The sequence below is a fragment of the Diceros bicornis genome, chromosome 14 (genome assembly GCF_020826845.1).
Source record: "Diceros bicornis minor isolate mBicDic1 chromosome 14, mDicBic1.mat.cur, whole genome shotgun sequence".
In the NCBI taxonomy this organism is placed as follows: domain Eukaryota; kingdom Metazoa; phylum Chordata; class Mammalia; order Perissodactyla; family Rhinocerotidae; genus Diceros; species Diceros bicornis.
Window position 1 is genome coordinate 40,534,677 of NC_080753.1, and position 17,333 is coordinate 40,552,009.

Genomic DNA, 17,333 nt, shown 5'->3' on the forward strand with positions numbered 1-17,333 from the left:
TATATGCCTGGGTACCAATGAGAGTTATGTATTTCATCGACAAATTTAGGTAGCATAAGTTACTGATTTCCAGAGTTAGAAATTTGACTCCTGCCCTGTCCTGGAGAGGTGGATGGAGGCAGCTATGTCAGGTTGAGCTTCAGATCTCTGCACTGTGATGCACATTTCAGCCTCTGACACCTCAGATTCAGAAACTGTAGTGTCACTTTACTAAGCAATCATAAATATCTCTGATGTATGGCATTATTAATGGCCAAATCCATACAATTCTGAATTCTAACTCAATATGTAATCATGTACAATTAACGCCATGTACAATTAATGTACTTGTAGCTAATACAAGTACTGAATACAAGCTGTAGGTCAAATTACTTCTATGATGGTTAGATGTGGAAATCTAGCTATGGTCAAATGTGGGTTAATGTAAAGAACAGAGCTCTCAACTCTCAAAAATGCTAGAAAATTTACTTATTTCATTTTATTTCAAATATACGGATGGAGTAGGCGATAGCAGCTAATACTGTTTGCCTATCCCACTACCAATCACCAACACCACTTTCCGCATTCCTCCTTTTCAACAGAAAAATGATTTTATTCACATAACCTTCTCTATACTACCTTGATTTAGAAGAGGTGGACCCCATTCTCAGCTCCAGAGGCAGAATTATGATTGATATAATTCATCATTGTGGTTCCACTCTTGGCAGTAATTGGATTAGGTAAGAGTATGTGATACAAATCTAGCCAATGTGAGGGGAAATCTACTGGGGAGCATATAGGAGAAGTCATCCTCAACAAGAGATACAAGAAAGAGGTCTGTTTGTTTTTCTTCTGGGCTTTATCTTGAGATTGTGAGAGTTTTAGGTACTGCAGGGGAAACAGCTGGAGTATGAGATCCATATGCTAAGAATGAACAGATTACCAAGATTCAAAATATCTGGGTCCTGATGACATCATGGAGCTGCTGAATTAACCAGGCATGTAGCCTCCCTACCCTCTGGACTTGTTATGTGTGATAATAAATCGACTTTGTTTAAGCCAATTGAGTGTTGTTTCATTTGCTGTGGAGCTATTGCTGCAAGTTTCCTGTAACTGGGGAGGGATCTTTGGGCTAGATATCCTACAAGTTTTGTAAGCACTGTGTTCTAAATCCTCCTGATTACTGGCATTATGAAAAACTCAAATAATGAAAATATCGATCTAGTATGCACTTGGTTCACTAATCTTTTGTTTTCATATCAGCAGACTAGACAATCTCTTCATTTAGGAGGCCTACTTCTCAGCCACTATTCCTGTCTAGCCCTACTATCTGACTGTCACTGGCTTCAGATTTAATGGACACATGCCCAGCCCCAACCCCTGAGCACATAAACAGTTACTGTGAGCCTCAAAGCCATATTCAGGAAACTAGAATACCGCTGCTGTGTATAGCACTCCACTGCTCTCACATTTAAACATCTGGGTTGGGATAGCATGGAATCACAGATTTGTGATGGCTACCTATACCATAAGTTAAACCTTTTCCTGATACTTGCATGCATTTTTCTCACTCAACTTTTCATTCAAGCATGCAGACTTTTAATGTAAAATTAGTAATTGTACACACCAAAGGTGCTCCTCATGAGAGATATACAATTGAGTGGGAAAGGCCACTGAGCAAACAGCTGTTTACAACAGTGTGCTAAATGCCACAATTGAGGGGTGTGCTCTGCACCCTAGGAGTACAGGAAAGAACACAACCCAAACTCAGAAAGAATTAATAGCCCAATTGGGTTTGCAAATGTTTCTGTTATTCTATTTGTTCATCCTGGTCCCTGATTCCTGGTTTCCTTCTGTTCTTGAACAGCAAAGACCTAAAAATTCCCTCCATAATTTGCTGCTTGCAGGTCCCTCACTACAAGGTCAAGGACCTGAGGCTGGCAGTATATTGAACTAATGAGGCTTCAAGGTAGACCAGGAATCTTTACATTCTCTCAGCTGGGAAACTGGAGAGTGGACAAATGGGAAAGAGGCCAAGTGCATTTCAGCCACATCAAGAAATTCTATGGTATAAAAATGCAAGAATCTCATAAAAGCTAATTAACAATGGTTCCAAGAATGCTAATATGAGTAGGGCCAGTAGCGCAATGGATAACGCGTCTGACTACGGATCAGAAGATTCCAGGTTCGACTCCTGGCTGGCTCGAGGTCACTCCTAGTTTTCTGGGGATATGGCATGGTGTGCTGTGTTATTTATAACCCACATGTATCAAAAAAAATCCTTGTGAAACTTTTATTTTGAGGAGATCTTCATAAAACTTGTGTTATAACTTGTTCCATCACCACACACCTAAGAAGGATTGAGGGAAGGAGAGGGAAGCTGGAAAAGATTTACAAAGGAATGAAACAAGAATCTGGCACAAATCTACTAATAATATCTTCGATACCAGCCCATTTTGCATGAAAATCTCCCATTTGAGACTGCTTGGCTCTTTGTTAATGCTCTCTTGAGAATTAACATAATCATCAGCGAATCCTGCTTAATTTCCCCTAATGTTCAGCTGGAAAATTCACACCGAAACAAGCTACAGCTATTTCATAACCAGCAGAGGAGAGAAGCTTAAGTAGGCAGGGCAGAACGCACGGGGATCACCGGTCAGGTTTAAAAAACAGCCACGAGTGAGGAGAAGCAGCTCCTAAGCGATGAGACCTTCACACAGTAATGGGGACGATCTGGATCTTCTTTCTATCAGGTAACCGCTGGATGGGGTGGGGATCAGGTGGGAGGAGGCAGCAGCACAAAATTCAGCTGGCTGAGTTTTACCCCGCAGCTATCTGCAGAACATCAACCCAACGCCGCGCAGACCTCGCCGCTTCACGGGTCCGCGGCTCAAAGGGACAAGTCCCTGGGGTCACTCCCCTGAGCCCTCGTCCTCACGGAAGGAGACACTCCTCGTGAGGGTCACGGACGCACAACCGGGCAGGTCGGCTGGCAGAAGGACAGAGGACAGAATCCTGGAGCAGTAAATGGAAGAGTTCTTCTATCCTAGTCTGCCGAGACCGACGCTGAAAGAGCGCGGGAGGCGGCTGAGAGAATTCTGAAGACAGAAAAGAGAAAAGAAGGAGCAGGGAAGAGCGGCTCCTTTCATCACGGCTGTGTTGCAGCCTTGTGAGATAATGTAGCTCAAACTTTTTCTTTACAAGTTTGGAAGATGAGATACATTCCTGGAGTCAAAAGACAGACGCCACCAACACCACCACCCAGGTGGCCTCACACATGACAACCACTATTAATAGCACTTGTGTGTCCCGTGTAAGAGAAAAGTATTTACGAATTTGCATTGGCACTCCTTTCCTACTTGCAAACTCATTGGTGCCAGACCTTTGGTTGTAGTTATGCTTCATTATGGGGGATTTCTAACAAGGTAATTGCTACCTGTATGACCCAGATTACTAACATGGTACTCTGTTAGCAGCATGCTGTAACCAACAGAACTACAAAAAAAACTAACACATCAATCAAATCTCTCAAGAGTTTCTCTAAATGGTAAACAATAATTCATATTCCAGAGTTACTTCTTTTCCCCTTCCAATTCCTTAGGAAGACAAGAAGACTTTCTCATCTCCTCTTTAGTTTTAGCCTGAAACTTTGGTCACTATGAAACTCTGCATTGGGAAAGTTCAAATGTCCTCTGTGTAGTGTGATGACCTCAGTTAAAATGCAATCTACCCTGCTACCTCTGTAGCTTGACCTGTTTCTAGACCTACTTCCTGCTGTATTTGTCTCTGTGGTACCTAGATGACCTTCCCAGGCTGACTGAAAACAAAATTTCCTCATCTTCCTCTCCCAAACTGTCAAGTTGATCAAAGGCAAGCAAACATGCACATTCAGCCCCTTTGCTCCTGGATTCTTCCCCATTCCCAATCTCCACTCCACGCATTTTTCAGAAAGGGAAGTATTTTGATTCTCCTAAAATTTGCATCCTAGTTCTGATTACAGTCCCAAACCTGCTATTGATAAAAGGGACTGTGGAAGTATGTTTTCTTAACGTCTCTCTTGGTTGCATTTTCTTCTTGAAACAGAAAAGTCAGTTGATATTTTGTACACAGAAAAATAAACTCACTTTGAACACCCACATTAGGATCTTCAGATTGAGAGAGGAAAGCTCCACCAATCACCCTGCCAGATGAGGTTGTTGTATTCAACTTCAAAACTAAGACTTAATTCCTCTTCTCATGTGCCATGCTGCTTTATGGAATGCCATTTCTCCATGTGCAGAAGCACTGGTTCATTCAGTGCTCAGAAAGGAAAAGCAGAGAAGGTTTTCTTTATATATCTTCTGAGTAGAACAAAACCTAGCTTCCCATTAAAGCCTTAGATTCAGTTTCCAGGGGCGTGGGGCAGAAAATGAAAGCAATAGATTCCAGACTGCCATACTCACATTCCCACTGATGGTGCTGCAGCCACGATGCAGAATATTAACCACTATATGATGATGGTAGACCACTGGGAAAAGCTGATTACTTCTATTTCTTACAAATTAGGCATGGCAACTGCCTTTTCAATAAACCAATAAGAGCTCAGACAGGCATACTGCACGGCTGCAAAGCAGAAATGATTCTTCAAAAACTTCGTAGGTGGACTAATCTTGCTTCCTTTCAACTGTGCCCAATTATCTTGTCCATCCCAGAAAACCAGAGGGCCTCACAGCTTGCCACGTTTCCTCAGTTTAAGAATTGTTTCTCCTTGAATTTACCCTATGAAAGAACACAGCAGAGAGGAAAGCTTTTCCCCTCCTTATCACTAATGTCTGAACAGGCAGTAGCCAAAAGTAAATAACATCATCCAAACTATAGGTACTGGGGGGATCTAGACTGTTGAACTTTCAAGAAGCTTATACTCTAGAGATGAAAAATAAAACAATAATTTAATATACTTTTCAATACAGAAATTTATATAAAGGATGGAGAGACAGGTAAGGCATTGATTCAGCTAGAGATGTCAGGGCAGGGATCTCTGAGACAGTGACATTTGAGTTTTGGCCTCAGTGATGAAGATTCAGCTGTATTAGGTCTGGAGCAAGAGTGGGAGAGTTCAGAGGCTGACAGCTGGGGCCAGGGCCTCTGTGGGCAACAGGAAGAGGAATGAATGGAGGAACCCAGTTACCAGCTCCATAGCAGAGCCAAATATGAAAATTTTCTTTTCCTCCATCCTCAAGACTGTACATCATAGTCCCAAAGAAGTCTTGGGTTTCTGAAGGTCCACTCCATTTCCAAAGGACTCTTGTTGTCAGAACCTCATGTCAGATGCTTGGTGTCTCTGAGGCTTAGGCACAAGGTGAAGCAAAGCAAAAGCTGTCAGCATGGGGTGAAATGCAAGGACCGTCCTGCTGCTCAGCCCAGTGGGCATCATGGCCTTCCTGCCCTTCCTCTCTTGCTCAAATTCTCACCAGATTCCGAGAACTTGTGGGGAAGGAATTACTTTACAGCATTTTCTGCTGGGCTCTCACTGCATGATTGGGTCAATCTCTAGCTGACTGTGTACCTAGAGGAAAAATCTGTCTCGGGGTTCGGGTGTGGCCCTGAAAAATATCCTCATTGAATCTGTTTATAATTTAGCAGGCAATCTGAAGGAATTTGCCCTGGATGTCATTTCATTGAAAGGTAGAGGCAGTACTATACTACAATTGTGAGGCCTAAGGCATGTGGTGACAACCACATTTGACTGCCTGCTGCCACACATACTGTTTCTGATCTCCCTGCAGGAATTTTCTCTAAGAATTCTGTTTGGTGTTAGAACCTTAGATTTCCTCACTTTTTGATTTTCTATAATCATCTCCCAAGTGCTGCCCTATGTAGAGGCCTCAGACTCACAAATTCTTACCTGTATGTGACATATCCAGGTATCAGGCTTTGGCCTTTATTATTTCCCAGGCTAAACCTCCACATAAATTTCAGTCTCAATGAGCAGAAAGCCCTTCCTGTCCCACTGAAATCAGCTTCTCATGGTCCAGAGACTAGGGAATGGATTTTCCCTGTGATCCGCTGGAACCACCACGCATCTCCCAGACAAAAATGCCCAGCCCAGACTGGCTGGGACCATCTTCCTCACTGAGGTTCAGCTCCTGTCAGGGTTTTTTAACCTCAGCTCTTCCTCGGTTTCCTTCACCTTTTACAGCCCTTAGCTTGGGGTGTTAAGTGATCATTTCCATCCTTGTCCCATATGTGCCCATAAAGAAAAAACAGAAAGATTCAACGTCTGTTGTTATCTAGATTTGAACTTGCTGTCCTGGGTGAAAGCACTGGGGTCGTCGTCTGGAGAGTGGAGATCGCTACCACAAGTAAGGGAAAGGATAGCACAGAAGTGGAGAGAAGGCTGGCTTAGCTGCCGCTACCTCTCTTGAGCAGTGTGTTCGCTCTGCCATTACATCTAAATGGCCCCCAACAGTTTCACATGCCCTTTCATTTTTAATTCAAGTAGATTAAACAAATATCCCCCCTCCCAAAAGGAATTCCTATAACCATGCCTGCATTTTTCACCCTGTGTTCTTGCCTCCTCTTCATCCCTCAAGGTTCATTTTTTATTCCTTCACTCTGACATAATCTTGCATCTTAACCCCCTTTCTGTAAAAGACAGTTGTGTTTTTTACTGTTCCCTCATATAGCATAGGTTGTGACTGCTACATGACACATATTAACAGTGATTGAACATGTATCTCAGAAATAAGAAAAGGCACGTAGGCCAAAGAGTTTCTGTAGTGTAGTGGTCATCATGCTTGCCTAACACACAAGAGGTCCTTGGTTCAAAACCAAGTGGAAACAGCTGGTGCTTTTTGCCTTTCACAACCCCACCGCCTGCTCTAAGCTGCCAGACCTGCAAGGAGCAAGAGATAATCCCGCCTTTCCTAAAAGCAAGATCATCAATCTGTATAGCTGTGCCACATTATTAGCCAGGACGTTCTGAGTGAATCCTTCCCAGCTGGGAAGCGCTCTCTTCTCTTCCAGCAAATGTGCAACATGATGTTTTGGCGGAACCAGAGCTTTCTCGTGGTGACTTTCTCCCCCATTACCTTTTCTCCCCCATTACCTTTTCTCCCCGTTTCCCTGGCAGAGGAATAGGTGACCACCGTGCTGTTGCCCTGGGCCCTCTTTGAGAAGATGTGCTTAGTTGAATGCTGGTTCTGCATTAATGGCCTTGTCTTTATGTTCTGGGCCACTAGAAATAGTGAATAATGAAATGGAGGCTGGCACATCTGCTCCTGAAAGAAAATCTAGAGGAAAAAAAACCAACATGTGGCAGGTGGGAAGTTAGTTCAAGTGGTAGAGTCCTTGCTTAGCATGTGAGGTGTAACAGGATTGATGCCCATGTTCTCCAGCTCTCACTGTTATGATCTTGGTTCTCCGGGTGACAATCTCAAACCTTCTGACCCCTTTTGAAGAAAATATGGAATATTTTGAAAACTAGTAATTTGAATGCTTCACTGGTTAATGAATTATGGATGTGGCAAGACAGAGTTGGCAATGGCCTCACAAGCAGGCTGGAGATAAGTCTACCATCTTATAAGTTGTTTTCTCTTTACTCAGAGGAACTGTGATACCAAGACGGGGTGCCAAGGGTGGGGGTAGGGGGCGGGTGTGCATACCCAAATTCTCTTTTTCCCCCGTTTCCTCCTGCAGCTTGGCCCTAAATGCAACACAATACTGGAAAGTGCATGCTGAAGTGGGGTAATTAAAGCCCCAGTTTTCTGGCCAGGGAACTGTAAAGTGGAGTACCAAGTAACCTGAAAGTACCACTGAGGTTTTGGAAAGCAAATCCGTCAAGTGGTTTGTGAACGTTTTGGGCACAACCTTGCTTTGTGTATACGTGGCTCTGCCCTAAACAATATACTATAGACTTTGAGAACTGAACTAAGTGGTAAGACACTACCCAAGTCCACATTGCCTACTGGGTTACAAACGCCCCAGAAAGGTCTGAATACCATTGCAAAGGCTTTGAAAATGGAACTAACATTGAAACCACAATACAAAGAAGGCTGTTGAGTACTTGCAAGTTGAACAAACCCAGTGTATTGCCTGCAAAAACAAAAGTAGTAAGATTATCCAAAAGGATTTAAAGAAGAAATAAATTGTCATAACAATACTCAAAATAGCCAGAATATAATTCAAAATTATCCAGCATATAAAGAACCAGGAAATTCTAATTCTTGTGGGAAAAGACAATCAATAGACGCCAATGACAAGATGACACAGATGTTGGATCATCTGACAAATATTTTAAAGCAGTTGTAATAATGCTCCAAAGAAGTAAGAACAAACACTCTTGAAATGAATGGAAAGCTAGGAAGTCTCAGCAAATAAGTGCAAGATAAAAAGAAGACCAAGTTCTAATTTTAAAACTGATTATTGCATAAACAACAACAACAATGCCTCCTCACTGGATGGGCTCAATACCAGAACAGAAAAGAGAGAAGAAAGAGCCAGTGAACTTGAAAAGACAATAGTAATAACCCAATCAGAACAATAGAAAGAAAAGTGTTTTAAAAAGTGAACAGAGCCTCAGGAAACAATATGAAAGTAATAAAAGATCTAACATTCACAACTTTAGAGTACCAGAAGAAGGAGGAAAGTGGGTTAAAAAATTATTTGAAGAGTTAACGGCTAAAAATTTCCCAAATTTGGCAAAAGACAGAATATACAAATTCAAGAATTTCAGCACACTTCAAGCGGAATAAACTCAAAGAAATCCACATGTGACTTACCAAAATCAAACTAGTAAAGAAAAAGAAAAAATATTGAAAACAGCGAGAGGAAAATGAGGGGACCAATGATTTGAATGTTTGTGTATTTCTCATCAGGAACCATTGAGGCCAGAAGAAATGGAGTAACATTTTTAAATGCTGAAAGAAAAGAACTGTCAACCCAGAATTCTATGTACAGCAAAAATAGGCTTTAGGCATGAAGTTCAAATAAATACATTTCCATTTAAAGGTAAAGTGAGAATTACTAGTGGAAATTATTTACACAGAATGGAAATAATACCTGAAGGAAACTTGGAATATCAGGAATGAAAAAACAACAGAAATGATAAACATCGGGATAAATATAATAGACTATTATTTGTCTCTCAAGTCCTTTAAACTATGTTTGATGATTGAAATAAGAACTTATAACATTGTCTGATGGATTTTCATAGTATGTAGGTATTTTATATGCATAAAATAAAGGGGTTAGGGTAAAAGGACCTAAATGGTGATAAGGTTTCTATATTCCACTTGAATTATAAAATATTTATTGTAAATATACTGTGAAAATTTAAGTATTTATATGGAAATCCCCAGAGCAAGTACTAAAAAAACCTATACATATAGACATAATAAAAAACACAGTACATAAATTAATACAGAATACTAAAAAAGTCTAAATCAGCCAAAAGAAGCCAAGAAGGGGGGAATATAAGAATGAAAATAGAAGAAACAAAAGAGTAGACATATTCAAAAATATCAATATTTACCTTAGAGGTAAATAGTCTAAACACACCAATTAAAAGTCACAAATTGTCAGAATAATTAAATATAAACAATGACCAACTGTATGCTGACCATAAGAAACTCACTTCAAATATAATGATAGAAGTAGGTTAAAAATCAGAGAATAGGGGCCTGCCTGGTGGCACAAGCGGTTAAGTGTGAGCATTCTGCTTCAGCAGCCTGGGGTTCATGGGTTCAGATCCCAGGCGCACACCGATGCACTGCTTGTCATGCCATGCTGTGGTGGCGTCCCATATAAAGTAGAGGAAGATGGGCACAGAAGTTAGCTCAGGGCCAATCTTCCTCAGCAAAAAAGAGGAGGATCAGCATAGGATGTTAGCTCAGGGCTGATCTCCCTTAAAAAAAAAAAAAAGAGAATAGGAAAAGACACACCATGCAATCGCTTATCAAAAGAAATCTTAAGTGAATATATCAGTATCAGCCAAAGTAGACTTCAAAGCAAGGAAATTTACCAGAGGTAGTGAAAGATGTTACACAAATTATAAAGGGTCAATTGACCAAGAAGACATAACGATCCTAAAGGTGTATGCCCCTAGCCACAGAGCTTTAAAACTCACGAAGCAAAAGCTGATAGAACTGAAAAGAGAAATAGACAAATCCCCAATTATAGCTGGAGAGTTCCACAGATCTCTCTCAGTAATTGATAGACCTAGTAGACAAAAATCAGTGAGGATATTGAAGAACTGAGCAGCAGGATATTGAAGAACTGAGCAGCAGGTAATGTTGGTTCATCAGTGATCAGAACCAGACAATGCTCAAAACAGTAAAGGGAAGAAAAGGAGGGTCATGATTCCGCTGTGCTCAGCAATGGGACAGTCGTTGAATTTTACCCTTCACTGGCTGCCTTTCTTCTCCTTCAACTTGAGCTAAAACCCTTCAGTCACCAAGAATCCTATGGGTGATGCTCTTGGAGACTGTGAGAATGGGATACTCCTTCAGCAACCCAACGTATACTTAGGTCAGTGGTGCATGAACTTGAAATAGGATGAAAAATTTCTCACATTTAGGTTCTGTTGTGACTCTCTGTTAACTGAGCTGATTTTCCAGCTGTCCACAGATGCTCTTTCCTCAGCTGCCAGCTGCTTGACTCAGATTTCTTCTACTGTTTTTTGGGGGGGGGGGGGGGATAAAATACACTTAACATAAAATTTACCACCTTAACTAGGTTTAAGTGCACAGTTCAGTGGTATTAAATACATTCACATTGTTGTGCAACCATCACTATCATTCATCTCCATAATTCTTTTCATCTTATAAAACTGAAACTCTATACCCATTAAACACCACTAAACCCAAAAAAACGCCATTTTCGCCTCCCCTCTGACCCCTGGCAACCACCATTATACTTTTTGTCTTTATGATTTTGACTACTCTAAGTACCTCTTAGAGTATTTAGATAAGTGGAATCACCCAGTATTTGTCTTTTTGTGACTGGTTTATTTTATTAAGCATAATGTCCCCAAGTTTCATCGATGATGTAGCACATTGCAGAATTTCCTTCTTTTTAAAGGCTGAATAATATCCCATTGTATGTATATACCACATTTTGCTTATCCGTTCATCCATTGATGGACACTTGGGGTGTTTTCACATTTTAACTATTGTGAATAATGCTACTGTGAACATGGGTGTATAAATATTTCTTCAAGACCCTGCTTTCAATTCTTTTGGGTACATACCCAGAGGTGGACTTGCTGGATCATATAATAACTCTATTTTTAACTTTTTGAGGAAGTGCCTTACTGTTTTCCACAGCTGCTGTGCCATTTTGCATTTCTACCAATAGTGCAGGAGGGTTCCAATTTCTATACATCCTTATTATTTTTTTTGATAGTAGCACTTATTATTTTCTTTTTTTTGATAGTAGCAATCCTAGTGGGTGGGAGGTGATATCTTTTTGTAGAGTTAATTTGCCTTTCCCTAATGATTAGTGATGTTGAGCATCTTTTTGTGGGCTTATTGGCCATTTGTATATCTTCTCTGGAGAAATGTCTACTCAAGTCCTTTCCTATATTTGAATCAGATTCTTTTTTATTGTTGAATTTTAGGAGTTCTCTATATATTCTGGATATTATTCCCTTATCAGATATACGATTTGCAAATATTTTCTTCCATTCTGTGGGTTGCCTTTTTACTGTGTTGGTAGTATCTTTTGATGCACAGAAACTTTAAAATTTTCATAAACCTCAATTTGTCTATTTTTTCTTTTGTTACCTGTGCCTTTGGTGTCATATCCAAGAAATCATTGCCAAAATCAATGTCGTGAAGCTTTGTCCTATGTTTTCTTCTAAGAGTTTTACTGTTTAAGTCTTACATTTAAGTCCTTGATCTATTTTGAGTTAATTTTTGTATACGATGTTAGGTAAGGGTCTAACTTCATTCTTTTGCACGTGGCTTTCCAGTTTTCCCGGCACACACACTCATGCACCAAACAATCCAGTCAAACAGGTATGTACCCCTACAGAGGAATTCTTTCATTCATGCCTGTTCCTTCCACCCTATGTGCATCCCTCCTCATCTGCATCCTTCAAGGTCCATTTATTATTCCTTTATTCTAATATGATCTTACCTCTTAATCCTCATGGTTCTTGTCTGTAATACTTTTGTGATTTTTGCTGTTCCTTCATATGGTGTGAATAGGTGAGTTTTATATGTTACACCTTAATAGGAATTGAATACACATCTCAGATATAAGAAAAAAGGCACTCAAGTTTGAGAGTTTCTGTAGTGTAGTCCTTATCTCACTTGCCTAAAGCACAAGAGATCCTAGTTTCAAAACTGAGTGGAAACAGCTGGTGATTTTCGCCTTCCAGAACGCAGGAGCGGCTGCCTCACAGCCTCCTCCTAGGCGGACCCAGCTGCAAGGAGCAAGTGATAATCTCACCTTTTTTTTTTTTTTCAAGAAAAGGGCCATATATCATCCTGAGATAGGTGTGCCATATTAGCTGTTCTGGGCGGGACTTCCCAGCTGAGACGTTTCTGTCCCGGAAAATCTGAAACGTGTAATTCAGACGGCGCCCGAGTTTACCCATGGAAACTTTCTTGTCGTTACGTTTTCTACTCCTTTCCCTTGCGGAGGAATAGGTGGCCATTGTGCTCATCACTCGATCTGTCTTTGAGAAGTTGCGCTTTTAATCCAGTCCTGATTCCGCGTTAATGGCCTTGACTTTCCTTGTGCTCTGGACCGCCAGAAGTAGTGAATAATGAAGACCGGCACATCAACCGCAGAAAGAAAAATTGGAGGGGAAAAAAAGCACCTAACAGCTGGGGGATTAGCTCAAGTGGTAGAGCGCTCGCTTTGCATGTGAGACGTAGTGGGATCGACGCCCACATTCTCCAGACTCTACTATTTTGACTTCGGTGCTCTAGGGAGCAACCTCAAATCTTCTGAACCCTTGAAGAAAACGAGAAAATATCGAACATTTTGAGCGCAGTGGTGATTTGGCTGTTTCTTTGGATTTTGGCATATGGGCATGGACATGACAGGCTGGTGACGGCTCTACCAAAATTCAGTATATAGATCTGTCAATTTATCATTCATTCTATTTCTTCAGGGGAGTTGTGATCCCAAAAAGGTGAGGCATACCAAATTGCAGTTTTTCTCCGTGTGTCCTCCCGCAGCTTTATTTGGCCCTAAATTTGACACTGTCTTGGAAAGTGCAAAACGTATAAACCAGATTCAAGAAGTTCAGCAAACCTTAAGCAGGATAAACCCAAAGAAATTCACATCCAGACATCACAATCAAACTGCTAAAAATTAAAGAAAAGAAAAAAATTTGAAAGCTGCCAGAGGAAATTGAGGGAGAAACTACAATATATATGTTTGTGGATTTCTTATCAGAAACTATAAAAGCTAGAAAGAAATGGAATAATATTTTTTAAATGCTGAAAGAAAATAATTGTCAATCTGAAATTTTATGTATAACAAAAATATCCTTCAGACATAAAGGTGAAACAAAAATATTCTCATTTGAAGGTAGACTGAAAAATTTCATTGGCAGAACAGCTAAAAAAGGATCAGCAAAGACTTTAGACTGAAGAAAAATGATAACAGAAGGAAATTTGGAACTTCAGGAATCATGGCAGAATAGGAAATATCTGGGTAAATATAACAGACTATTATTCCCTGGAGTTCATTATGCTTGATGATGGAAAGCAAAAATTGTAACATTGACTGAATTTTCATTGTATCCAGATATACTATATACATAACACAAAGGGGCTAGAGTAAAAGGAACTAAATGGTGATGTTTTCTATATTCAGCTTGAATGGTATAATATTGATTCTAAAATAAATTGAAAAATGTTAAGTATGTATATGGTAATACATATAACGATTGTTGTTACTTACCCAGACAAATTGCTAAATAACCATACACATAGATATAGTAAAAAAAAGAAAAAGAAAAACCACAACAGATAAATTAATATAGAGTATTAAATATGTTTTTAAAAGCCTTCAAAAGGAAGTAGGAAGACAGAAATAGAAGAATGAAAAGCAGAAGTAACAAACCATAAACAAAGTATAAAATGATAGATCTATGTACAAACATATCCAAAATAACATTAAATGTAAATGGTCTAAACACATGAATTACATACTACAGATTGTCAGAATGTATTGAAAAACCATGGCTCAAATATGTGCTGAATATAAGAAACTCAGCTCAAACACTGTATATATAATGATTTAGGTAGAGTAAAAGATTGGGAAAGTTAAATGACTCACCCACTAAGAATAAAAACTGAATTGGACATGTCAATATCAGACAAAGCAGATTTCAAACCAAAGAATATTTCCACATATACAGAGAGATGGTATATAATTATAAAATGTCTGTTAACCAAAGAGATGTAACTGTCCTAAATGGGTATGCCTCTGCCACAGAGCTCTAAAACTCATAAACAAAAGCTGATAAACCTGAAGAGAAAAATCCACAATTACAGTTGTAGATGTCAACACTTCTCTCTCATTAATTGATCGATCTAGAATATAACAAATGGGAAACACATTGAGGAACTAAACAACATCATTCACCTATGGATCTAATTGACCTTATAGGGCAAAATCATGAGGTAGGTAGCAAGAAAGGCGAAAGCTTGAGAGAAAAGCAAGATCAGATGAAAACTAAGAAATCAAGAATGGTCAGAGAGCAGAAAAGTGACATGAATGAAACTGATATTTTAGAAAGAAGTATTTAGCTATAAATGCCAGGGAGACTGAAAGTGGTGAAAATGGAAGTGGATGATCCCTTGTTCATATTTATCCTTCCATCTCTTGAAGTCTGGGGCCATCAGATTCCTTCTGACTCACTTGAGCTACTGTAGTACCTGGCACCGAGCAGCTCTCCAATGAATATGTACTGAACGAATGGAAGAGAAGTGATAGATTCAAAAGAGTTGCACAAGAACACTGTTCTGTATTTGGCAAGTCATGGCTGTGGTGTTTGAAGGAGAAGAATGAGTCAAAGTTGACTTGGAGCCTAAGTCTAAAAGGCCAGTGGAGAGGAGGTTGGGAATTAGATATTTGGTATATGAATGAGTGGGCTATTATAGAGAAAAACAGGCAGAGAGATCACAAGCTGGAACAGAGAAGGAGCTCACGTTTTGGAATCTAAATACCTGCCTCTTGGTTCAGATTTTTCCATTTAGCAGCTCTGCGACCTTATGAACTACTTAACTTACCTGAGCCTCCATTATACTGCAATGTGCAGATTATGATGCATAGTTTTGTTGTCAAAATTCAATTGGACTATATGAGATAATCTCCACAAATCTCTTAGTATAATTAATGCATGTAAGTCTAAAGAAAAAACCCAGGGAGACTTTTGTTAAGTTCAGTTTGTGGTTTTTGTAGAGACAATGTCCCCAGTCCTGCACTTGCAAGTAGAGACATAGAGTAAGACAAAATTAGGGACTGTAGACAAATTTGAGGACTATTTATTTGCTCCTTCATTCATTCACTCAGTTCGTCAGTTAGTCAGTGAACTAATACGTATTAACTGCGCACTTCCTATGTTTCTTTTCAACAAAGGAGACCATGGAAGCTGTAGGATCTACTGAGATCTCAGACGGCAGGAAAAACTACATAATTGGAACACAAGAGCAAAGACAGGCACTATTGTCCCCAGTCTTGCAGCCCAGTTGGTTATATCTTTGAGTGAATATCGGAAAGGCATGGACTCCATCGCTCTTGGATGTGAAATTCTTCAGTTGCAGCAGTGGTCTCCATAGAGAGATTTTCAAGTAGTACTCATTGTATTCTTTAAAAGTTAAGAACTGATCAAGCCACAGTGTTTGGAAAATAATACTTCATATTTCCCCGTAAATGTGAACTAGCTCTAGAGGCTGCCTTCTTGGTGCAATTGGCAGCGCATCAGTCTCATTAATCTGAAGGTCCTGAGTTCAAACTTCATAAAAGGCAGGATTTTCTCGTGTTTCCACAGTCGGCCTGCCTTAATGATATATTGATAAAAACAAAGGTTACCTCAGGTGCGCTAATAAAACAACACAAAGTAAACTGCCAGATAAGGATTTGAAGACTCATCCAATATTTGCTGAGGAGCATGAAATCAGTTTTGCACTTTGTTGGGCTTCATGATGCTTTGACTAAAACGAGCAGAGAAGATAGTTACATTACACCAGAAACTACTCTTTCTCTACATCAAATGGAAGAAGCAGGAGAAATTTCTCTTCTAACTTCATGCTCCAAAGATCGCCCAAACACAATTAACGGGTGAAAGGAGTGTAAAATCATTGATTGTTTTGATCACCCAACAAATATTTCTTGAGCACATATCTTATTAGCGGACTGTTCTGAGTGCAGTAAATCCAAGAGTGATTAAAACGGAAAAATTCCTTTCTTCATAGAGCTACATCCCACTTGAAAGGAGTGGGAGAAATAGACAAGAAGCAAAGAAGAAAAATGCATAATAAACTAGGTAATAAGGTTTCCTGTGGAGTAATTGTTAGGCAGTAAAGGGGGTCTGGAGTGTGGAGGTGGAATGTTCAGCTTTCAGAGGAAGAGTCAGGAAAGACATCACCTTGAAGATACCTTCTAGTCTCTCCTTCCTTCTTGCATGCTGAGATCCTTGTGCACTAAGGTTTTCCAACACTGTCACTAGAGTAATTTTTACCTATGAAGGCAACTGGGGGTTATGAGAGCTGTTTGCACATCAGGCAGGTGGGCTTAGTTGGATGAATTGTGGTACCTGAGAAATCCTTTATATGTTTCTTCACATGGAAAGTAAGAAGTGAGGGATTCTCTAGGTGCATTCACAGCATGTGGAGCAGGGTCAGAGCAATAGTGACTGATTAGTAAGGATTAGATTTTGCTTTGGTTTCCTTTCCCTGTGGAATGCTGCACTGCACTGCAATGCTTACACTGTGCTTGTATCATAGATGCTCATTAGAAGCATAAAGAATGGATTTATAGATTGAGGTTAGACCCCAACAAGGTTCTCTTCTTGGAAAAAGCAGACTTTCTCTAAGGTTTCACATAGTCCTTGGGTAAGGAAAGAGCCCTTAACAAGCTTGAAAATTTAAGTGTTCTCTGGGACAAGTAGGAAGCCCCACTGTTGAAGAGCATAATTTGAGGATATATCAGTGTCTCAGTGCACAGGTGAGTGCTCAGGTGGTCAGGGTAGTTAAGCATTGAATCTGACTGGAAAGTCCATTGTAGAGAGAAACAACTTGGTTTCATACCCACAGTTTGAAAGTTATATGCACCAGTGTTGTTCTCTACTGACCTCAGGAAAGAAAGGATAAAAGAAACTTATCCTGTCTTGCATGACGGAGGAAAGCCTT

At 40.0% G+C, this 17,333-nt stretch overlaps 2 non-coding genes across 2 annotated transcripts; both read left to right on the forward strand.

The window, feature by feature from the left end:
• The first annotated feature begins 2,112 nt into the window (after positions 1–2,112).
• TRNAR-ACG (transfer RNA arginine (anticodon ACG)) lies at positions 2,113–2,185 on the forward strand. The gene has a single exon. It is a non-coding gene; the product is annotated as a tRNA-Arg (tRNA).
• A 4,543-nt stretch (positions 2,186–6,728) lies between these two features.
• TRNAV-AAC (transfer RNA valine (anticodon AAC)) lies at positions 6,729–6,801 on the forward strand. The gene has a single exon. It is a non-coding gene; the product is annotated as a tRNA-Val (tRNA).
• The last annotated feature ends 10,532 nt before the right edge of the window (positions 6,802–17,333 follow it).